The sequence below is a fragment of the Anolis sagrei genome, chromosome 4 (assembly GCF_037176765.1).
Source record: "Anolis sagrei isolate rAnoSag1 chromosome 4, rAnoSag1.mat, whole genome shotgun sequence".
In the NCBI taxonomy this organism is placed as follows: domain Eukaryota; kingdom Metazoa; phylum Chordata; class Lepidosauria; order Squamata; family Dactyloidae; genus Anolis; species Anolis sagrei.
The window spans coordinates 186,122,394-186,146,897 of record NC_090024.1 but is presented as its reverse complement, the minus strand read 5'-3'; the positions used below and the strand labels follow the sequence as shown (position 1 = coordinate 186,146,897).

The 24,504-nt window shown below is 39.1% G+C and overlaps 1 protein-coding gene across 3 annotated transcripts in view; it reads left to right on the top strand.

Moving 5' to 3' along the window:
• The window catches only part of FKBP5 (FKBP prolyl isomerase 5), a 68,256-nt gene continuing 43,752 nt past the window's right edge, over window positions 1-24,504 (top strand). For 2 of the 3 annotated variants that reach the window (XM_060773191.2, XM_060773189.2), the window contains exon 1: window positions 7-234. The gene's annotated coding sequence lies outside the window, so the exon portion shown is untranslated. Of the gene's footprint in view, window positions 235-24,504 lie in introns of all 3 variants that reach the window. The other variant, XM_060773190.2, reaches the window with a different exon arrangement.

Below are 24,504 nucleotides of genomic sequence, written 5' to 3'. Positions count from 1 at the left end.
GGTAGCGGGTGTCATTCTCGGCAGGAGCCACAGAGGGAGGAGGAGGAGCGGCGGGGCGAGGAGCAGGTACCCGTGGGCCATTGGCTGCCTTCCCGGCTCCGTGGAGAGGAAGAGGCGCGCTGGTTCCCAAGGGGAGGGGGCCCACCTTGTGCCCAGAGAGCGCCTTCCCCCCTCGCGGTATCAGCCCATCCATAACTCTTCCAAGAGGCGTCGTAGGGAAGCATTGCTATCGCTGTGAGTGAGGAGGAGACGCTGCTCGTAGGCTGAGGAAAGGGGGAGCAAGGCTGGAACTGGAGGGGGAAATGTGATACCATACTACGCTTGGGATAATAGATCCATCTCTGCATTGTCGAAGGCTTTCATGGCCGGAATCGCTGGGTTGCTGTAAGTTTTTCGGGCTGTATGGCCATGTTCGCTCCTGAGACCTCACAACCTCTCGGAGGATGCCTGCCATAGATGCAGGCGAAACGTCAGGAGAGAATGCTTCTGGAGCATAGCCAGACAGTCCGGAAAACTTCTACAACCCAGATCCATCTCTGCTTCTTCCCCTTCCTGCTTTGCATGTGTTGTTGTGTTCTGTACTCCGTGTGTTTTCTGTTCTTCCCATTGTACAAACTCCACGTTTACCACGGAGGGAAAAGTTAATGATGTCTTGTCGAAGCTTGTTGTGAGTTTTCCAGGCTGTATGGCCATATTCCAGAAGCATTCTCTTCTGTCGTTTCTCTCTCTTGTTTTGGTGACTTGAGAAACTGCAAGTCGCTTCTGGTGTGAGAGAATTGGCCGCCTGCAAGGACATTGCCCAGGTGATGCCAGGATGTTTTGATGCTTGACCATCCTTTGTGGGAGGCTTCTCTCATGTCCCTGCATGGGAAGCCAGAGCTGACAGAGGGAGCTCATCCGCGCTCTCCCCGGATTCGAACCTGTGACCTGTCGGTCTTCAGTCCTGCCGGCACTGTACCACCAGGGGCTCCTGACTTTTCTCTCAGGCAGTAAGAAGCCAGAACTTGAAACTGCTAGGCCATTCAATGTTAATCAAGGTGGCCAATGATCAAAGGCCTGGAGACTATGAATCCCTATGAGGAGTGTCTTGAAGAGCTAGGGAATGTTTAGCCTGCAGAAGAGAAGGCTGAGAGGAGATAGTAGCCATGTATAAATATGTGAAAGAGTGCCATAAGGAAGAGGGAGTAGGCTTCCTATCTTCTGCCCTGGAAACTAGGACTCGGAGTAATGGGTTCAAATTACAGCAGAGGAGATTCCACCTGAACATTAGGAAGAACATTCTGGCGGTATGAGCTGTTCAATAGTGGAACTCTTTGCCTTGGAGTGTAGTGGACGCTCCTTCATTGGAGGCTTTTAAACAGAGGCTGGATGACCATCTGTCAGGGTTGGAAAAAGTGGATTGAATAATAGAATTATAGAGTTGGAAGAGACCTCGTGGACCATCCAGTCCAACACCCTGCCAAGAAGCAGGAAAATTGCATTCAGAGCACCCCCAACAGATGGCCACCCAGCTTCTGTTTAAAAGCTTCCAAAGAAGGAGCTTCTACCACACTCCAGGGCAGAGAGTTCCACTGCTGAACAGCTCTCACAGCCAGGAAGTTCTTCATAATGTTCAGGTGGAATCTCCTTTCTTGTAGTTTGAAGCCATTGTTCCGCATCCTAGTCTCCAGGGCAGCAGAAAACAAGCTTGCTCCCTCCTCCCTATGAATTAGTCTCACATATTTATACATGGCTATCATGTCTTCTCTTGGTCTTCTCTTCTGCAGGCTAAACATGCCTGGCTCTTTAAGCCGCTCCTCATAGGGCTTGTTCTCCAGACCCTTGATCATTTTAGTCGCCCTCCTAGATGGCCCATGTGCTCTCTTCCAACTTGTATTATTCTAATTGAAACATTCACATCTCCCTCTAACAGACAAGAGTTCTTTCTCCCACCTTGGACCTTCCACGGATATTTAAACCCCATTTTCCTAGTTTCCAACAAACCTCACAACCTCTGAGGATGCCTGTCATAGATGCAGGCGAAACGTGAGGAGAGAATGCTTCTGGGACATGGCCACACAGCCCGGAAAACTCACAAAAACCCAAAGTTAATGATGTTGTGATGAGCCGTCCTCTCTCTTCCTCTCTCTCTCCTCTTGGTGCCTCATCTTCATTATGTAAGGAGGAGGTGGAGAATAACAGGCTTTTCTCCCCTCCTTTTGAGGGAATTTCAGATCTCATATTACTTTCTCTCTCCCCCCCCCCCCCCCCTTCTTCATATTGTCAGGAAATTGAAAAGATAGCAACCAGAGGTTGGTTGGTTTGTTTATTGGAGGGAAAAGAGGCGTTTTGTTTTCCCCATTCAAACCCGCCGTCAGCTAACTCCGTGGGCTTCCCAAGCAGACCTCACAACCTCTGAGGATGCCTGCTATAGATGCAGGCAAAACGTCAGGAAAGTATGCTTCTGGAACATGGCCATACAGCCTGGAAAACTCACAGAAACCCGGTGATTCTGGCCATTAAAGCCTTGGGAAATACATCTTTTGTAGTTTGTGGGTCAATGTATAACACTTCTTGATGTCATACAGGTAGTCCCCAAGTTACGGATAAGATAGGTCCTGTAGGTTTGTTCTTAAGTTGAATTTGTATGTAAGTCGGATTTATTTACATTTGTAAGTGTAACTCCAGTCTGTCTGTATGTCTGTCTAGACAAGGCTTGGGCAAACATGAGCCCTCCAGGAGTTTTGGACTCCAACTCCTACCATTCCTCACAGCCTCAGGCCCCTTCCTGAGGCTGTGAGGGCCTGAGGCTGTGAGGAATGGTGGGAGTTGGAGTCCAAAACACCTGGAGGGAGGGGCGAAGTTTGCCCATGCCTGGTCTATAAGCTTTGGGCAGTATACAAATAAAGTATTATTATTATTGAAAAATTGGTTTGTTGTTGAAACAGGGATTGGTGATAAAGCTTCAATTGAGACTCCTTTTCCCCAGGATAACTCTTCCAAGAGTGATTTTCCCTTCCAAGGGGTAGATTTCTCTCACTTCCTGTTGTCTCACCTCTGTTCTTAACTAGGCGTCCTTTGTAACTCAGGGATTGTCCATACAATTATTGTTCTTCTGTTGCATCTGTGCTCTCAAGCCGCCTGTAAATTTTTGGTGACCCCAACAATGTCTTCCGCGAAGAATACTTTTCACAGTCTTTCCTCTGAAATGTAGCCTCCATTTTTGGTCTCCCATCCAAATATTGACCAGGGCTGGCCCTGCTTAGCTTCCAAAATCCTCCAGAATCTGGAACCCTTTAGGGCAGAGCTTTCCAGGCACTTCCTGTTGGAGACAGTTTTTAGACACGCGTCATTTTGCAACACAGTAATTCAGTTTTTGGCAATTTTACCTCAACCCTGCAGGCTGCTAAATAATGTGACTTATTTTAAGCATTTCAGTAGTGCTGGCTTTTCTGGACCTTATATGTTTGTTTAGATAATTATCTTATTTTATTAATAATTTTATATTTTTGCTTAATAATTTATTAGTTTGTAATGATGCTACTTTGTACTGTTTTTGGATTGTGTTTGTTCATTACCAGGCATTGAATGTTGCCTTTTTGCTTGGAAGCCACCCTGAGTCCCTACAGGGAGATAGGATGGCCTATAAATGAAGATGATGATGATGATGATTATACAAACAATATAAGAGATGTAACAGATATGGGCAGGATGGTCAAAACATCAAACATCTGGACATCCCCTGGACATCGTCTTTGCAGTCGGCCAATTTTTACACACCAGAAGCGACTTGAAGTTTCTAAAACAGCTCCTGGCATGAAATAAATAAACAAATAAACAAATTGTAATAACGAAATGTATTACAATTTGTATATAATTTATTTGTATATAATTTAAATATATGATTTATTGCTTATTTCACATCGATTCAGAGGTTTCTCATTTTGCATTGATGCGACACACAGCTCTGCTTTAGGGTATGTTAGTCCACTTGTCCTTTCATACTTAATAGAAAGATAACAAAAAATATTTTTATCTTTATTCCTGTTGATGAAGCTGTAATATTCACCAAGGGGCATTTTCCACACATAATGTATAGAGGAATGCACAGCCTGAACATTGCCTTCACAAGTTTGCATTTGTTGTTCTTCAAAATAGAACAAAAGTAGTCTACAGAAGCTGTATGATGACAATTTTTCATATCTTGCAAGGCATCGTGCCCCCCACATACATACTTTCTTGATAGTCTACACTTTGCCAAAAGTCATGGAGCCTCCCTAGAAAAAGAGGAAACTCTTAATCCTTTGGAAAGTTTTCCTGCTGAAGCCCTACTAATCAAAGCACTATCAAGAAGAGAGCATCTGTGGGAGGCAGTGTGGTATGGTTGTTGAGAACACATTTGTGTTCTTATGCAGCTCTTATTTATTTTCATGGGACTTATACAGAAAAAAAATCCCACTGAATTGTTCCTGAAATGTGAAAATAAACCTCTGAACTTTATTGGCACAAATGGCACATTGCCAGATGTATGCTTTATTGCAGCTAGGTTCTTGCTCTTTCTATGTATTTATTTATTTTGATTTTTTTTATCGTGTCAGAAATGACTTGTGGTAACTGCAAGTCGCTTCTGGTGTGAGAGAATTGGCCATCTGCAGAGACGTTGCCCAGGGGATGCCAGGATGTGTTACCATCCTATGGGAGGTTTCTCTTAAGTCCCCAATGGCTGTGGTTCTCAACCTGTGGGTCCCCAGGTGTTTTGCCCTATAACTCTCAGAAATCCCAGCCAGTTTACCAGCTGTTAGGATTTCTGGGAGTTGAAAACCAAAACATCTGGGGACCCACAGGTTGAGAACCACTGCCGTATGGGAAGCTGGGGCTGACAGATGGGAGCTTACCCTGTCTCACAGATTCAGACCACCAACTTTCAAGTCAGCAGTTCAGCTGGCACAAGGGTTTAACCCATTGTGCCACTGCAGCTCCTATTTATTTTGATTCTCATTGTTCGTTTGTTGGAGGTACTATAAAACCAGTAGGTTTACTGATAACGTGGGTTATTAAGGGTCTATAGCTGCATTGTTAATGTGACTTTTAAAAAATCTGTGTCGGGATGCAACTTCCTAGGAATCATTCTTGGAAACTAATGCCCATCTTTCAGAAGTGCTAAATAGTATACAAATGAATAAGAATGTATTTCACTTTTAATTAAATTGCCAAAAGGTTTTGTTGCAAACTTTATAGGGATAAGAGTGCTGTTTTATGTTAAGTTCCTTTTCAGTTATTTCTGCACAAGTTAAGCAAGGACAGGATAAAGACCGATAGAGTGGAGTTTGGTATTAAATGATATTTCTGGGATTTTCTTCTCCTTGCTGTGTCTGTCCTATAAGGTGCCTTTTTCTGAGAGTGTCCCAATGAGTTCTGTGGTGGTTGCTGTAATGAATAAAGGAAACCCAAACTTGTAAGAATAGATGATATAATTTGCCTGCAAGTTCTACTAAACTGTATAGCCCTCTTTTGAATACTGGTATACTAACAGTCATGTCAACTTGAAACATTAGATATTTCCTTGAATGAATAAATAAAAACAGTGTGTTGATTTGAAATTTATGTGATTACAGTAGTTTTCAATTAGGTTCTTTAAAAATTTAGTTGGTTGGGTTGCTGTGAGTTTTCCGGGCTGTATGACCATGTTCTAGAAGCATTCTCTCCTGACATTTAACCCACATCTATGGCAGGCATCCTCAGAGGTTGAGGGGTCTGTTGGAAACTAAGTAAGTGATGTTTAAATATCTGTGGAATGAGATCCAGGGTGGGAGAAAAAACTCTTGTCTGCTTGAGGCAGGTGTTCATGTTGCAAATAGCCACCTTGATTACCATTGAATGGCCTTGCAGTTTCAATGCCTGGCTGGTTGTTGTCTGGGGGATCATTTGTTGTGAGGTGTTATTTGGCCCTGATCGATTCTTGTCTGGAATTCCCCTGCTTTTTGGGTGTTGCCCTTTATTTACTGTCCTGATTTTAGAGTTTTTTAAAAGCTAGATTTTGTTCATTTTCATAGTTTCCTCCTTTCTGTTGAAATTGTCCACATGCTTGTAGATTTAAATGGCTTCTCTGTGTAATCAAACATGGTAGTTTTTAGAGTGGTTCAGTATTTCTGTGTTCTCAAATAATATGCTGTGTTCAATTTAGTTGGTTGCTTCTTTCCAGTTGTGGCATTGTATATGAAATGGAATTTTTTGCTTCTGTTTTGGTCAGTATCCTACATGCGATTTTATGAGTTTTAGTCATATATCATTTAAGGGTAGACCCCAGTAACTCAGGCTTTAGATGCAGAAGCTCATATGTTTCATAGTTCTTACGATGTTTAAGCTATACATAAGGAAACAACCCTTGGTCTTGTTTTACTCAGATGTAGACCTTTCAAGGTTATTGGACTACAAATACCAGCGGCCTTAGACAACACAGAGAGGATTGTTGGAAGTTGCAATCCACCAGCATCTGGAGGACCACATGAATTGTTTTTATCATGCCTTAGATCCAGGATAGTGGATCTTACTGTGGACGAGACCAGACTACAGTTTCAGCTAAAATGAAGGAAAAACCAGTAGCACTTAGTGTTACTCCTTCCAAGTAGTGAAGTTCAAAGATAATTGCCAAATTGTTAATGGTATTTTTGAGACAGGGAAGCACCTTGCACTGTCTAACAGCAACATTAAGGTTACTCTTTTGCAACTGGAAATGTGGTGGCCTGTGTTTCTTGGAAGCAGCCCCCAGAGAGTACAATATGTCCGCCTCTTGTGGTTTCCCACACAATTGTCTAATGCCTGTGTTGATTGTAGTGCTTACTTCCTTATTTGCCTAGGATCTCTCTCACTGAAACATTCACAGTTCTTAATAACTGCCTTCCCACCAGTGAAACCCTACTCCTAAATGGGAGAGTGGTGTGGCTACCCCAAGAAGTGTACTTTTGGTGTTAGGAAAGGACAGAAATTCATTTTTCAATTTATTCTTACTTTACTTATCTTCTACTTAGGAAGGTGTGAGTTTGGTGAGCTCCCTCTCTCCTGGGTCAGAACAGTTATATTGAATTTAAGTATTACACATCTTGTCATGGACTGATATTTGTTTTTTTGGGGCGGGGGGATGCCCATTATTTGTTGTTCAGATAGCAAAATATCTTGGGCCAGTTCTCTTCCAAATGCTGTAGCTGCACTTCTTCCATTTTATTGTGTCAGAAGCGACTTGAAAAACTGCAAGTTGCTTTTGGTGTGAGAGAATTGTCTGTCTGCAAGGACATTGCCCGAGACATGCCCAGATGTTTTACCATCCTGTGGGAGGCTTCTCTCATGTCCCCGCAAGGGAAGCTTGAGCTGACAGATGGAAACACATCCCATTTCATGGATTTGAACCGCCTACCTTTAGGTCAGCAGGCACAAGAATTTAGCCCTTTGTGCCGCAGTGGCTCACCAAACTGTTAAAAACCCTATCTCCTGCAATAAGTATTTCCTGCTGGCAGACAAACATCAGGAAAGGGGTCAACTGACAATCATGTGGAAGAGAGTTCCACAGGTTGGCAGCAACTATTGAGAAGATTGTCTCCTTTCCATTCATCAAATGGGCCTGTGATAATAATAGGACAGAGAGCCCTTCATTGAAAATCCTAAAACTTGGGCAGGCTCATTGAAGTAGATATAGTCATTTAGTTTGGATCCAAACTGAAAAAAGATTTCAGGGCTATAACCAGAACTTTGAATTCTGCTCAGAAATCAAAGTAATGTCCAGAAAGACAAGTATTCCATTAGCTGAGGTATGCATCTGGTGTGATGATATCTGTATATATTTGGAGTGATGTTTCATAGGCTTTCACACAGCATCCTCTGCAACTGGAATGCTTCAACAAGTTTCAGAATTATACATGACATGGAATTCAGATAGGTATTTGTAATATTACTGAGATCTGAATGATGATGAGCAGGACAGTTCCTTCATTATTTTGTGATTTTATGAATCACAAATGTGTATTTTTTTCCAATTATTAAGGTAATATTTCAAAGTCGGTATGCCAGGGCAGGAATCCCCTACACATCTATTAATGAATATGGTATTAATATTCTTACTAAACTTTGAGAGTCTTCAAATAATCTCTTTGGAATTTCTTTGCAGCTTTATAAACCTCCTTTGCACTTTATATCATTCCAGGCTAACTAGGAGGGCACTGTAGAATAAATGCAGTTTGACTGCCATGGCTCTTAACTGACATGGCTCAGTGCTGTGGTATTCTGGGAGTTGTGGTTTTACAAGGACTTTAAACCCCCTCTGACAGAGTGCTGACACCTAACTATACATCCCAGTATTCCATAGTTTTGAGTCATAGTAGTTAAAGTGTCAAACTGCATTAATTTTACATGTAGATGTAATCAGGACTAGGCTTATCCTATACTGATAGGCTGACTTTAGCATTTTGCTTCTTAGAATCAAATAGAGTTCGTGATTGCTGCTGCTTAGTCCAGGCGTCCTTACACACTGAGAGCCCATGGTTTGTTTCGCAAATCTTCCTGTCAGGTGTGTTTGGGCTGCTTGCACTGCATGATTGCTCAGTCACAATAAGCAAAGGATGATTGCTCAGTCACAATAAGCAAAGGATCTCCAGAAGTCTGGCTTCTTCCAGTGCATGAAATGGACCACTGTGTGGCACTATCACTAACTATCCCATAAACAGTGTCTTCAAGTTCTGCTCTTTTGAAAGTTAATGAAATCCTGCAACCGATTTTATGTTGTGGTGTCAATTGTTTGGACTGATTTTCAGAGCCAGTGGTCAATTTCCAAGCAGTCACACATTCACCTAATTGCAAGGTTATATCACTTAATTAATTTATTATATGTCTTAAGTTGTTTGATTAGATCAGTATATATATATGACTAAATTAATATTCAGTGCTAGACAGTGAATGTGCAAAGGAGATACCCCTTTATACTCAACTCTATATAGTCAACAAATCGACCCCCAAAACCTGGGTCAACTTATCAATTGGTCAATGGGAGGAGTGTATATTAACTCTTATTTTAAAAAAGGAGCTATGTGGTGAAGGGTGAAAGTTTTGTGCATCTTGGGAGAAACTAAAATTTAGGTTCTAATAGATGCATGTTCTGGCCTTTTTGAATGCTAGAGGCAGGCATTTAGCCGGGGGGGGGGGGGGCGGCTTGAGGGGCTTCAGCCCCCCCCCCCCCAATTCTCAAGGTGGTCTGCGAGAAAGCCTTACTGGTACATTATTTAAACTGTTATGTTTTTTCATATCATGATTTGATCACCATGCTCAATATATCCCATATGCATGGGGTATTGGGATAACGATACAAAAGGTTTGCTAGGATAGATCCTCAGCCCCTCCCCCCAAATCAAACTCAGCCCCCCCCTCCCCCGGAATCAATATTCTGGCTAAGGGCCTGGCTGGAGGTTTCTCCTTCAACTTTTACACAGTATACAGTATATGGGTAGTTTTCTTAATGTGTGAATAGTTTGGATCAATTAGACATTGAAAGCGATCATTCTGATTCTGATTTTTTTCTCTATAAAATGGAAGAATTAGGCCTATATGTTTCTTTTGGATTTCACCTACAGAGGGCAAATTGTTTTGTACATTGTGTGTATATGTGTTTAAAAAGCCACTCTCCCTATGGAAGATAATAAATGTATACAACTGAGCTCCTAAGCAACAGCTCTTCTTCAAGGTTTCAGCATTGGCGGCTCAGTAATCCCTGGGAATCATGTTAATAGAAAAACATCAATAAATCAAATGGCAGAACTGATGAATATCAGCCTTATTCTGTGTAACAAAGTGAGTTTTAATAACAAGGTTGCATAAGTCTTCTATGAGTCAGAAAGGGAGGTAAAAGCTTAGACAACTTGTTCATGTATTTACTGTTAGTATTGACAGAGATTTTCTTCATCAGTTCTGCCACTTTTCATATGAAGGGGTGGTTGTATAAGGTTTAGTGTGCATCTAAATTGAATAAAAATGGTTCTATTGAACTATTCAATCTATTTGCTTCCAAATGATGCCTTTTCTCGCTTGGGCAGGTTGTAATTGATTGATTAATAGCAAAACATTGGTCATTACAGTAAGTCAATTGTAGAGAGAGGGCCAGCATTTTTTAGGACAAGGTTAAACATTCGGGTGTTTCCCAGTGCAGGAATTTGTTTCCATATGTAGGAAAGGAAATAAATATCTGGAAATAAGAAGCTTGATGCATGGGAACATATTGGAGCCCCAGGTGGCACAGTGGGTTAAAGCACTGAGCTTCTGAACTTGCTGATCGAAAGGTCACAGGTTTGAATCCGGGGAGCAGCATGAGCTCTTGCTGTTAGCCCCAGCTTTTGCCAACCTAGCAGTTCTAAAACATGCAAATGTGAGTAGATCAATAGGTACCACTCCAGTGGGAAGGTAACAACGCTTCATGCAGTCATGCTGGCCACATGACCTTGGAGGTGTCTACGGACAATGCCGGCTCTTCAACTTAGAAATGAAAATGAGCACCAACCCCCAGAGTCGGACACGACTGGACTTAATATCAGGGGGAAACCATTTCCTTTACCTATGGGAACATTTTGGGGATGGGGATTTATAGTAATATGGTGACAGTTATGTGAAAGTACAAAGTTACAATATCCTATATATTATATCTAGAATAGATTTATCAAAAACAGGGGTAGCTGTGGCTTTTCATCAGCTTATAGTATGCATAGGCAATAATGAAGAATAAGGATAGTTGTAGTCCAAGAACATCTGCAGAGCCACAAGTTTCCCATTTCTGCTTTAGTCATTCAAGAAATAAAATAAGAGATTACCTATCTAGAGGACTCTCCAGATAGGTAATCCCTTATTTACACGTCTATCAAAATCCTATATGAATAGTCAGTTCATACGTTTTACTTCCAAATGTACAATGAGTTTTTGCATCTCTATGTTTTGTGTATTATTCATAATATATTCAATAATATATTCATAATATATTCAAAATATTCAATTTATTTAAATAAATTGAATATTTATATACGATTAAAATGGGCTCACCTGAGTAATACGTTCTAAATCAACCATGCAATGATTGCATGAATCAGTTAACATACAGTTTAAGTTATATCCAATGAGAGATTACCTATCTGGAGACTCTTCTAGTTTTATTGGAAGTCACCTGTTTGGAAATTCTGTTGGGAGATGGTGAAAAGCACCTAGGCACATGTTGCTCAGTGTTCATAACACTTTAAATCCTAGCAATCAGGTTAAAAAAACCTTTCCCCTGATTACTATAGTTTCCAACCTTCCTGGATGATTTTACATTCTCATTCCATGTTCTTTAACTAAATTAAACTCCACATTTTGCTTCATTATCATAGCATGAATATTTATTACCCTGTCAAACCAGAAAATGTATTTCCTATTTCAGGTTAATACAGTGTTCTATCTAATAAGTGCCAGCTTTGTTGATACAGATATCCGAGCATTAGTCAACAAATTAAGTGACTTTACGCATCCCTCTCCTAGTTACTTGCTTGTCCTGAAGTGAGATCTGGAAAAGGGTAGCAAAAATGGTCTCAACCAACAACCATGCTGTTCATATATCAACTTCATACAGCTCTTCAAAACTGGAATGGAGAGTATAGATTTTAGATTTTGAGAAGAAGATTTTTAGTTTGTATTTTACCACCCCTTTGGCCTCATGGAGTTTGTAGTGCTATTCCGTGTACACATAAGGTAGTGTCTCTAAATACAGCAGGGCTTCCTGCTGAGTAAACATACATGCATGGTGTGGCAGTGTCATACATTTGCAGCAGAAGTGGATACTGGTGGTTATTTGGGAGGGGGGACGACAGTGGGAGGGAAATGATTTATTATCAGCCTTAATAAGGGAATCCTCAGTGGTGCAGTGGGTTAAACCCTTGTGCCGGCAGGACTGAAGATGGACAGGTCGTAGGTTCAAATCCGGGAGAGTGCAGATGAGCTCCCTCTGTCAGCTCCAGCTCCCCATATGGGGACATGAGAGAAGCCTCCCACAAGGATGGTAAAACATCAAAAACCATCTGGGCATCCCCTGGGCAACGTCCTTGAAGAAGGCCAATTCTCTCACACCAGAAACGACTTGCAGTTTCTCAAGCCGCTCCTGACACGAAAAAAGCCTTAATGAGACCAACCTTATGTTTGTTTATAATGTGTATAATATTATTACTTTAGAATATATTGGAATCATGTGCAACAACGTAATGCAGAAGCACTTTGAGTAAGGACAAATAATTTTTATTTGGGTTGTAATACACACACAAAATGCTGTGTGGGAATTCATTTCCTGTTATTCGCCCCAGTCACTCCGCTCCCCGAGAGCTACATTATTTCTAGGAACAGTTGATACACAATCTGTAATGATGCATTAACAGTGAGAAACACTGGTTAAAATGTAACAACCAGCAGATCTGCTTAAAGGCTTATAATGTTGATCTTGTACTCCAGAAATGCTTGAATAATTGATACTGCCACTTGGGGGAGCTAGGACAGTTTAAACTTCCAAATTGTTAGTGAATCTCATAAAACATAATGGGGAAACAGAAAAAAGGGGGAAATTGTTATAGTAAAAATGTTTAATTTAGTACAATCGCCGGCCATTTAATATAATCAGTTTGCATTGGATTTTAATGTTAGATTTCTAAATTCTGGGAAAGGCAGGAAGGGAAATCCATTTCAAACTACTTTTGTAATGCAAAATAGATAATTGTATCACTGGGTTGTTGTAGGTTTTTTTGGGCTATATGGCCATGTTCTAGAGGCAGTCTCTCCTGACGTTTCGCCTGCATCTATGGCAATCATCCTCAGAGGTAGTGAGGTCTGTTGGAACTAGGAAAATGGGTTTATATATCTGTGGAATGACCAGGGTGGGACAAAGGACTCTTGTCTGTTGGGGCTAGGTGTGAATGTTTCAACTGACCACCTCGATTAGCATTTGATGGCCTGGCAGTGCCTGGGGCAATCTTTTCTTGAGAGGTGATTAGAAGTCTCTGATTGTTTCCTGTCTGTTGTTTTGCTGTTGTAATTTTAGAGTTTTCTTAATACTGTTCACTTCCTTGAACAAGAAGAAACAAATGCTCTCATCTTTAAAACATTTCATTTAGATCTCTTTCATTATGTGCAATTATAACACCCTTTTAGCTGTCATGGCTCTATCCTGTAGAATTGTGGGATTTGTAGTTTCATGAGGTATGCAGAATTCCCTCCTAAGGAGCTTAAGGGCCTCATCAAACAAATCCCAGTTTTTTTAAATCCCAAGATTATACATGTGGGAAATATTGAACATAATGTGATAATTGGTTTTGTGAATTTTTGAATTTTCAGTCAAGTCTGTCATTGATGTAATGGTGGTGTATATACTGATGGACATTTGGTCTTCTGCGTTTGCTGGTTTGACATTTGTGGATTTACTTATTTGCAGATTTGATTAAAATGTTCTTATCTCTGGTTTTCCAGTGTTACTGTAGTCAACTTTCATCAGACATTGACCATAGTGTAATGCTGGAGGATATAGAGATTCCTAGAGAGAAGTCCTCCCAGTTTTAAAAATAGTGGGTTTTTATTCACAGTTTTCTGACTTACCTGCACCTCTTACCACAGCAAATATAGAGCGGTGACAGTATAAGGTTTGCAAAGGCCTCCAGCAACATAGAGTTTAAAGGTATTTCTAGAATAATTGCATTGGTCTGAGCCTCTTCATAATTCCAGGTCATCTTTGTGATGCTAAAAGTTCAGGAGTGATGCTGAAGATTACTTAGGGGGAATGCTGTTGGCCTCCTTGTTGATTTGTATCTTAGCTTTATATTAGCAGTCCTTCTAAGATATGGGCATTTTCCAAAAACCAAAAAGAAAAGAAAAGAAAACCAAATCGGTCACTTCGATGAATAGATACAATTTGTGAGAACTTGTGTTTCTGGGACCAGGCTTTTGGACAGCAGGTATAACAGCACTTTGGATTTGGGATTGGACTGAAATTGTGATATGGCTGACAATACTGTTTTTATTGTTTTTATGTTCTATTTATTGCTTTAAATTGTTGTTATATTGTTGCACTTGTTAAATGTTGCGGCATCAAATTGTTGCCAAGTGTAAGTCATCCTGAGACCCCATTCGAGGGTTGAGAAGGACAGGGTAGAAATGCTGGAAATAAATAACAAATATGTTTGTACAGTTAAATGTAGCATGCTTTCTATACCTATCACTGTAGGTGTCAGATCTGGCTATAATTACTTGTGCCTTGATTATATCACATTTGGATTACTGTAAACCATTCTACGTGGAGTAACCTTTGAAACCTGTATGAAAACTTAAGCAAGTCCAAAAAGTAGAAGCCCAAGTGCTTACCAGAACTGGTTACGGGTAACATATAGAGTACCATATATACTTGAGTATAAGCCGACCCAAATATAAGCTAAGGCATCTAATTTTTACCATAAAAACTGGGAAAACTTATTGACTCGAGTATAAGATGAGGGTGGGAAATGGGGCAGCTACTTGTAAATTTCAAAAATAAATATAGATAACAGTAAATTACATTAATTGAGGCATCAGGAGGTTAAATGTTTTGAATATATACATAAAATTGTAATTTAAGATAAGACTGTCTAACTCTACCTATATACTCGAGTATAAGCCAAGGGCGGGGGAGGGGGGGTTACAGCCCTCAAAAGGGCTGAAAAACTTGTCTTGTCTTCGAGTATATAAGGTAAGTATCTTGTTAAAATAGCTTACCTGGCTACTGGCCTGTTTCCAGCACATACCCTTTGCAGTTTGGGGGCAGAATAACTGAAATATCACATCGTCATCATCATCATGGAATGGTAGTGCTTATAGCTACGTAGGTTTAGATTTATAATTTGCTGCTGCTCAACCAAATTAAATTAATGGTAATTGAATTTTTATTTAATGCAGCATGTAATGGACTTTCTTTCTTTAATATTATTAAGGTAGTTTCTATGAGTCATGTGTTCTGATGGCTTTCCAAGTTCTGAAATTCTTCATCTGTCCCAAACAACTCTTCCACATTCAAATTGACTTTCTATTTTTACAAGTCTCGATTTGTAGCATGTTTTTTCTTCATATTTTGGCAGCTGGAAAGACCAGCTGCTTTTAAACCAGGGAAATCTGGTGCAGTTCATGCCTCAGCCCAAGAGGGAGTTGATGATTAGTGCTCCACTTCTAGGTTTTTATTGCCGGAAATGTTATGTTTTTTAATGGTTTGCTTCCTTGCTGTATTCCATGGCCCACTTTTCCGTATGAGTAGGTCTAATGGCTGGAACACCAGACTCTGTTTTCCAAGTACTTCTCATGAGATTAACTGCCAGCGGACAAAAAGATGCAGCTAGATTAGAATGCCAGGACATTTTCTAGCCAGTCTTATTTGCAGGAGACCACCAATGAATATCAGGTGCTGTGGGCTTTATATTAGAGGAAGGAACTGGCAAATCACCTCCAATTATTCCTTGCCTAAGAAAACCCTATGAAATTAATGAGGTTTCCATAATCATTAGGAGACTTGAAAGTGTACACACGCATGCAAATGCATTTTTGCACCCTCATTCCTAAATTCAAATGCTAAACCCAAGTGATCAGACCCATAACATCATGACATGGGTCAAGGTCCATTGACGGGCACCTGCTGGATACTATCCTTGATAGATTGTGTTCTTGACACATTTCATATATCATTTCCACACATCTGTTTTGTCTCAGGAATAATATGTGAATTATATTTCAGAGAGCAATAATGTTGGCTTAAGTTGATGTACTTCTTAGAGTTATCCTATACATGTCTATACAAAATTAAGTTCCATTAATTTCAGGAGGAATTATTGCTAGATTAATATGGATAGGATTATAGTAGTATTTATTCTTCCACATTTTCATTGAAGTGGAGAGCAGTCTTTCCATGGGTCTATTCAAAGACTGACAGTGGCAACAGAGATTAGGTTTACAACTGAAACAAATGAAAGCAAGCGGCATGTTGTATCTATAATAGTGACAACATCTGCAAATATTGCACAGTTCACAGACACTACTAGTATAATGCTAAAAGGACAGTTTCCCTGTTCTTGTAGAAGAGATATCCTGAAAGAGAAATTTTAGAACATTCCAAAATTCCACTCCTAAACTAAAGTCTTTTGAATTGACTCAGACTGCTATAATTAGACCAGTTTTTCTTTCGAAGGATGAACTTCCTTTCCTGGAGAAGTACTTCACCTTTGAGATAGATTGCAAGCTCCTTCTACTACTCAATGTTTTTAAATATAATTTTTTCAAAACTAGTGGTGAACCACTAGGCTTGACTAGGTTTGAAGGCTGGTTATTTATTGTTACATTTTTCACAGAATGTGTAGTTCCTAGAAGATCATAGAGGCATAACATTGGCCCTTGGATTTATAAAAGATGTCCATATTTAGAACATTAAACCTTAAAGGAATATGGTGCCCGCCACAGTAAATCTAGAAATGTTTTTACTCTTTGCCAATATTGTTATACAAAATTAAAATGGCACACCTAAAAGATCTATTTATTTATTTATTTATTTATTCTTTATTTATTTACTTCATTTCTACCCCACTTTTCTTGATCTGGGAGGGGACTCAAGGCAGCTTACAAATCTGGTAAAAATTCAATGCTGCAGAAGTAAACAATAAAACACATCTCATAAAAATATAAACAATCTAAGCATATAAGCAATTAAAATACATAACAATCTATCAAACAGATTAAGTCTATCAAACAGATCTAAAAGGAAAATAAAAGCTTAACAGATTGTACAGTAATGATTCACCAAAATTATTATGCAATATGACATCAATATTATTACACTGTTTCAAATGCATATTTTGGGATGGGAGGAATATGTCTAATCTAAGAATTGGCAGAAGCCAGCAGATGAATGGTGAGATAGAAGTTCATTGAAAGCTGAAGCCATTCCATTGTAGGTCTGTCCACCCACAGTGATGTGTCATGTGACATAGACATTGATCATGCTGATGTGCATACAGGGGAGTGATTTATGCTTTACTTTTTGATCCTGCAAAAAACTGCTGAAAATGCAGTGACATCACATACTAACTGGACAGTGCATCAAAGTATTTGAATGGCTAGCTTTCACTGCAATACATTGGGAGGGGGGGGGGGCACAATCTTTCCCTGTTAGTTGCTTGTTTATATGTTCTGGAAATTCTCAGTTAAATGAACACCTAGTCTATTGTTGAGTTATGTTTGAACCCCACCCTCCTTTATTTTTAATTCTCAAACCATACATTTAACACATGTGCAGTGTTCCAAATGTTCCACACATCCTATGTGCTTCTGATGCATGACTTGATTATAGGAGTCTTCTGTCTGTGCTACTCAAGGTTTCTACAACATTTTGTAGAATGTTGTAGAGCGCTAAATAAAAAAATTATAAAATAGAAGAAAATGTAATACAGAACTTAGTAAATATGTCTAGAACTAAATAGGTTTTTGCCATACAGATTTTTCTGCATATGTGGCTAAAAGTCTGTTTTATGTATGAATTATTCCTTGCTGGAGTGTGGTATGAGTTGTTTATAAATAATTTATTGAGTACCAGAAAATTTTCTATAAAACTGCTCATTCTCCCCAGTGCTTAAAGGAGATTCTTAGCCTGGAAGAGCCATATATATGTAACACATTAAAATTGTTTTTTGGAGGGTGGATATGTTTAATTGAATGAATTTCTGTTGGCTGTATTCCTGTATCTCAAGATCATGATTAAAATGAATTATAGCAGTATGTTTCAGAAATGATAAATATGATTTGTTTAGATTTATTGCTATGTGCGCAGGAGCATGCACAAACACCTATGTGAAGCCAGTGTGAGGACTTCATTGCATAAGGCATGCAACCTTGGTGACATTTCCTGTTGCATGATGCCGTTCACATGCAGCTGTCAGTCTTTCTGTGATCAACCCATTTCCCATGCTAACTGGGCAAAACACATTAATAGTTGGTAGTTCTGCCACATTTCCATCACTTACCTTGTGTGTTCCATTGCATTCCTGACAGTGAATTGACATAAGGGGGCAGGATTCTCTTCCTGATTCATTGATTTGCTCATCTTTTTGGGATGTATGTTTTGTAGGACCACAGATCTCGGTTTTTCACTATTTTCTAGCATCCATTGCTGAAGTGAAAAGGACCACATCACTGCTCTCATGCTCTTCAGATGTTCATCTTCTTTTTCTTGGGCAGCAGCCATCTATGCCACCTGGTAAACCGCCTTGAGTAATGACAGAACCTCCTAAAGTATTCCATGAGAAATGGTCTGAGGGATGCTAATTTTAAAGAGTAATCCCACAAAGCATGATCTAGTCCTTAGGTGTGCATATAGTAGGCCCTGATCTTGTTGGTCTTGATGTGTGATGCAAGCAAGAAAATTATATACATTTATTAAATTGAGAGAAAATTGCAGGATCAATTTCCAGAATAGTATCTCTTGGTATATTGTAAGCCATCTGTTCTAAATTTAACTGGGATCTTCTTTTTTTAACTACATGGTTTAAAAGTGTTTTGGGTAGTATAGCTTCAGGGGTTTTATATTATAGCCTTTCTTTTGAATTAGAGGACATAAAAAGTTAAAAATAACTTGATGCACTGTGTGTGTATGTATGTTTTACTTTTCATAGAGGCTTTCAATATGTAGACCTTTTTCTGAAAAAAATGACAAGTCCCATCAGGGATACACTTTTGTGTGTGTGTGTGTGTCAGGAGTGACTTGAGAAACTGCAAGTTGCTTCTGGTCTGAGAGAATTAACTGTCTACAAGGACATTACCCAGGGGACGCCCAGATGTTTCAATGATTTATCATCCTTTAGAAGGCTTTAGAACCCCGCTGCCTGGATTTGACCCACCAACCTGTCGGTCAGCAGTCCTTATGGCACAAGGGTAAAAGAACAAATAATGTTTTCACTTCCCACACTCAAAATGGTTGCCATTTATGAATGAGTACAATGAAAGCCTCTGCAGCTTCAAAAATTATTTCCAAAGTTATGACATACAGTATGACTACCATTCTCACAGGAGTAGTACCTGCATTTTCACCTATCTGTATCCCACAAAATACTTCGGCATTTCTATGTCATCTAGGTGATTCTGTGTTATATTTCTTGTTTCTTCAGTAAGTTCAGGAACATATTCCCTGCAGATGCTGCAGTTGTACTGTATTCTTTACCTTTGCTTTAGTTTGAATGTTTCACATATTTGTTATTTCTTATAGCAGGGGGAGGGGGGAATTAGCTGTCCATTATAAAAGCACCTTTAATTTTTATATTACAGAGTTACGTGGCAGCTTTTTTGTAAAATTCATAGCCATTTTTTTGATAGTTTTCCTGCTATGAGGAAACAGGTTTACTTTCCAGGGCAGAGATTGGGATTTGTTGGACTGCTATGTAAAGCTGAATGTGCTTTTGTGTGACTAGGCAACCTAATTATTTTATTTCTAAAATTATTTCAGCAGAGAGGTATTAGATCATGCATCAGTTTAATGACGAGACTTATTCTGATGGTCAATATTTATGATTGACAGATACCAGCAGATGTAGGTCCAGATTTGTGGCTGTGTATCTTCTGGTCTTTGGATTTATTTTTAATTGAATAATAAAAGAAAAAAAATCTACCTACCACAATTGGCTAGTAGCAATAATTTGCACATGTAGTATCATCATTGCATGGAAGATACGTGAGTAAGGGGAATGTATAAGAAACAAATCAGTGTTGATCTTGGACTATTTTGTTGCTGAGGCTTCCAGTAGTAGCAATTTTATTAACAAAGTAAATATTGAAAATGGCATGGTGCTCTGGATTTGACATATATCTCAGATCCACCATGATCCAGGTATGGAAAGAGGCAACAAATTTGTAAAGATGTATGTCTTTATGGAGGTTGGGAAAGTGCATACTATGTATTGAACTTTTTTTTATAAAGAAAAGTGTGTATTTGGGGAATTGTAAAGTTTTTTTTTAAAAAAAGAATTAACATTACATTTTATCAATCCCAGCTACATATAAATAAAATAAACCAAAATAATGCAATTAGTACAGAAATTAGAAATCAATTATTTGTAAAATACTATGAAATTAATGAATGCTCTATCATTAATTGTTCTGACATTTCATTAACCTCACAAGGCTCATGCTGTCAGGGTAGAAGAGAGGAAGTTTTTGCAATATCTTTCCTCTCAAATTTGCTTAAAACAAACTTTTTCACTCCTATTTCAATAGGGGTACCTGGGGCTGGGCTACCCTTTCCCCCATTAAAATGTATATAAAGGAAAGACAAAGATAGGCTATTGCATCCCAATACATACCTACTCCTGTTGTGGTACACTACCCCAATCTGCCCCCATTTATGATCCACTTCAACGCTGGAGATCCCAAGGGCCATAGGACTGGAGCCTGAATGCCTCTGTGAAAACCCAGTAAAATAGTAGAAAATGTTGTCATAGTCTCCTATATTGTGATAGGGATTCTGTATTAAGGATGCTTACTGGTACCATCTTAACATATAGTTATCAATCCCCTACCCAGCCGAAACACCAGCTACTGCCATCTCTGAGTTTCAGCCATGTCAATTTTCCAGAAAATTTCTTAATACCCTAAATTAATAGTAACCTATTTGTCGTTATTTTGTACAGTTCACTCTACACTTTTGTGAGGGTTTAGAATGCAGGACTCGTGAGAAAGTGAGAAAATCCCAAATAACTACCCCAAAATCCCATATTTCACATACACACAAATACTTGACTGGCAGAGTGGGCTGGGTCTGACCATTCACAGTTTGGGGATAGGTGGGCATGGGACGGGATGGGACAGCATGAAGATGGAAAGTGGGTGATGCATGGGTGCCTGGGGCAGACAGGGAATGCTGCTGCTGTAAAAGATGCTGCTGCAACCTCTTCCCACTGCACTCACCCTCTTCCATGCAACCCACACCAGCGCTTTCCTCCTCCCTCCCCTGTCTTACTTGCTCTGTCCATCCCAAAATACCAGCCCTTTCTCCTTATGCCTCTGCATTCCATACCCTCATCCAAATGATGGACCCACATATGGCTAGGCACAGCCCTGTGCCAGTATTATTTCATCTCAGAAACCAAAGATTTGACAACTGACTAAACATGTCTTCACTGAACACAACTTAAGATTGTGTTATTGAAGTCCCTATTTTTAAAAAGCAGCAAGTAATCCATGAATAATCAGATCCATGAAGGTTAAACCATGAAGGTTAAACTCACAAATATAGATGGACAACTGTAACAGAAACAAAAGAAGTGTTCTGCATCAAAGTTATACATTTAGTAATAACGGCAAATGTTTTTCTGATAGGCTAAAGTGGTTAAAGTGAAATGTTTCCACAGCAGAGTGCACATGTTGAAACTTCATATGTGTTTCATCATACATGAAGATGTGTGAACTAGCTAAAATGTACAGATTGACAATACTGATTAAGGAGAAATCGTTGACCAATTTTAAGAAAGGCGGGGATTTATTTATCACCTTTCTAAATCAAAGATGGGGACAAACTTCTATTGACTTTCAGAGTTAGAAGAGTGCCAATATAAGGGGAAGGGTAGTATTAATGATATTTTATAGGCATAGAAAATTGAGAAGTGAAAACTACCGGACAGGGTGTGTGTGGCTTGGGTATTGTAGTTGTATGTTTAGTGATGGGGGACTGGGATAGCTGTAGTGGGGATTATTGTTTTTGTTTCATTTTTGCTAGTTGTGGAAGTATTTTTTATGTTAAGAAAAAGCATCTTTATCGTCTTAGGGTTGGGAGGATTGTTTTTTTACCTTTGTGTATTTTGTACTGTTTTTTAAACTTTTGTTTATTTGTAGATTTGTTGGTTTGTTTTCTGGAATAAAATTATATATTTTGTAAAAGAAACTTTTGTTTTAAATTTATTTTGATTGGAATTTTTAAAAAACTCCTTAGTAGTGCCAGCGACCTGACACAGACAGCAGCAAGCTGGGGTGCCCTTCCTGCATCAGAATATAGTCTATCACTGCTCAGTAGTGTATGCCCTCAATATGTTGTTTATATTATGTGGAGGAAGGCAGCGAACACCATTAACTTGTTAATTTTACCATAACTGAAGTCCGGAAATATAATTTCCAGCAATAGCCACCTGAAAAAAAAATTAGATACAACTTTGATTTTAATTTTGTGTTGTGGTTAATATTATACCCATTATTATGATTTCTGTTGTTATCAGTATGTTATTAATTAATTTTATAAAACAATAAATTTCTAAAAATAGGAGGGCGGTATAGGGAAGCTTTTCCACCCCACTGTGCTGAATTTTGGCATTGTTACATTTTCCACTTGTGGTTGAGATTTGTATGTGCACTTGTCCAAATGCCAAAGATGATAAACCTGGAGCCTTTAAAAGTCAATATATGTGAGCTAAAGTTACTCTGCTGAACACTTTGTGTATATATGAGCGGCTCTGAGGAATTTTCCTTTCGAATTGTGTTTGATTAGTAAATGAATGATTTGGCTGGGAAGAACAAAATATGAAAACTCTGGTTTTATTGAAGCTATTTTTTCTGAGCAACAGACCTCATGGGAGGTACATTGCTTATGAGATTTTCCAACACCAAGATAATTTCCATGCCAAGAAAGAAGTGTGTACATGGTACTAGTGATTGGATTCAAGGGATTTGTTTTTCACCTTAGCATCATATGTACCATATTATTGTTCCATTCATTAGCAAAGCTTAAGCTAAACTTGAAAAGTGAAACAGAATAAGCAATAAGATAACCAATATTCACAGAATCATAGAATTATAGAGTTGGAAGAGACCTCGTGGGCCATCCAGACCAACCCCCTGCCAAGAAGCAGGAAAATTGCATTCAAAGCATCTACCTTCTGTTTAAAAGCCTCCAAAGAAGGAGGCCTCCACCACACTCTGTGGCAGAGAGTTCCACTACTGAACAGCTCTCACAGTTAGCAAGTTCTTCCTAATGTTCAGGTGGAATCTCCTTTCCTGTAATTTAAGGCCATTGTTCCACGTCCTAGTCTCCAGGGCAGCAGAAAACCAGCCTGCTCCCTCCTCCCTATAACTTCCCCTGACATATTTATACATGGCCATCATGTCTTCTCTCAGTCTTCTCTTCTGCAGGCTAAACATGCACAGCTCTTTAAGCCGTTCCTCATAGGGCTTGTTCTCCAAACCCATGGTTATTTTAGTCACCCTCCTCTGGACACATTCCAGCTTGTCAAAATCTCCCTTCAATTGTGGTGCCCAGAATTGGTTCCAGTGTGATTCCAGGTGTGGTCTGATCAAGGCAAAATAGAGGGTTAGCATGACTTCCCTGGATCTAGACACTATACTCCTATTTATGCAGGCCAAAATCCCATTGGCTTTTTAAGCTGCTGCATGACATTGCTGGCTCACGTTTATTCAACAACAACAACAACAACAACAACAAATGAAATTGAGATAAACTCCAAATTTAATTCAAAAGTGTTATGAAACAGGAGTTTTTAGATAACATTTGAAAGGTGTGCTAAAAATGAACCAAACCTTCCTGGTCAGAAACTTGCATGTTCAGATAAACGCTATCTTGAATGATTTATATCTGTAATAGATTTTCTTTTAGTGGGTTCTAAGGTAGGTTATTTACACCACTTCCAAACCTTGATCATTTCTGTCATCAAAACTTAGCACATCAGACTTTTTTTTAGTAACTCAGAAGAACACAACTGTACATAAGTAGAGAACTAAAAGGGCATATAATTCTACCCAGAGAGAGACTCCAATAAATCCACAAAATTATTCGATTATAGTTTTGGGGAGGTGGTAGTTTTCAAGATTTACAACACTAGTGTTTAGCGCAGTTGTTTTCAACCTTTAGTCCTCCAGGTGTTTGGGACTTCAGCTCCCACAATTCCTAACAGCTGGTAAGCTGGCTAGGATTTCTGAATCACTGGTCTAGGGTCACTTATCAAAGAACCTCCTAAAAATCCACATTCCCAAGTTTGCCAGAAGAGTGGTAAGGTAAAGGAACGATGGTGGAATTATGTTATTATTTAGCATACTTTTTATTTTCTATTAAAGATAATATGGTTAATTGCGTAGATATTGAAATAAAACTTTTGATACTGTTAAAAATGAAGATTTTGCATCTTTGACATTTATTTTAGACATGTTGTACTTAAGACAGATATTGTTTCCTGGGGAAAGGCCAATTTTGGTTTTCAAAATCCTGCTTAAATATGCATGTATATTCTGAATATCATATTCCTAGAAAGCATGGGCTACAAACCATCTCAATCTGGAGAGATATAACTGTTAAATGAAAGCCAATATTTTCAGCTACTTGCACAAATGTGCTGGGTTGTGTTTGGGAAATAACAGACATGGAAGAATAAAAATGATAGAATTTCATTAGTTGAGTTTAAAATGAGAAGGGTAAATTATACAATATCCCTTCTGTGT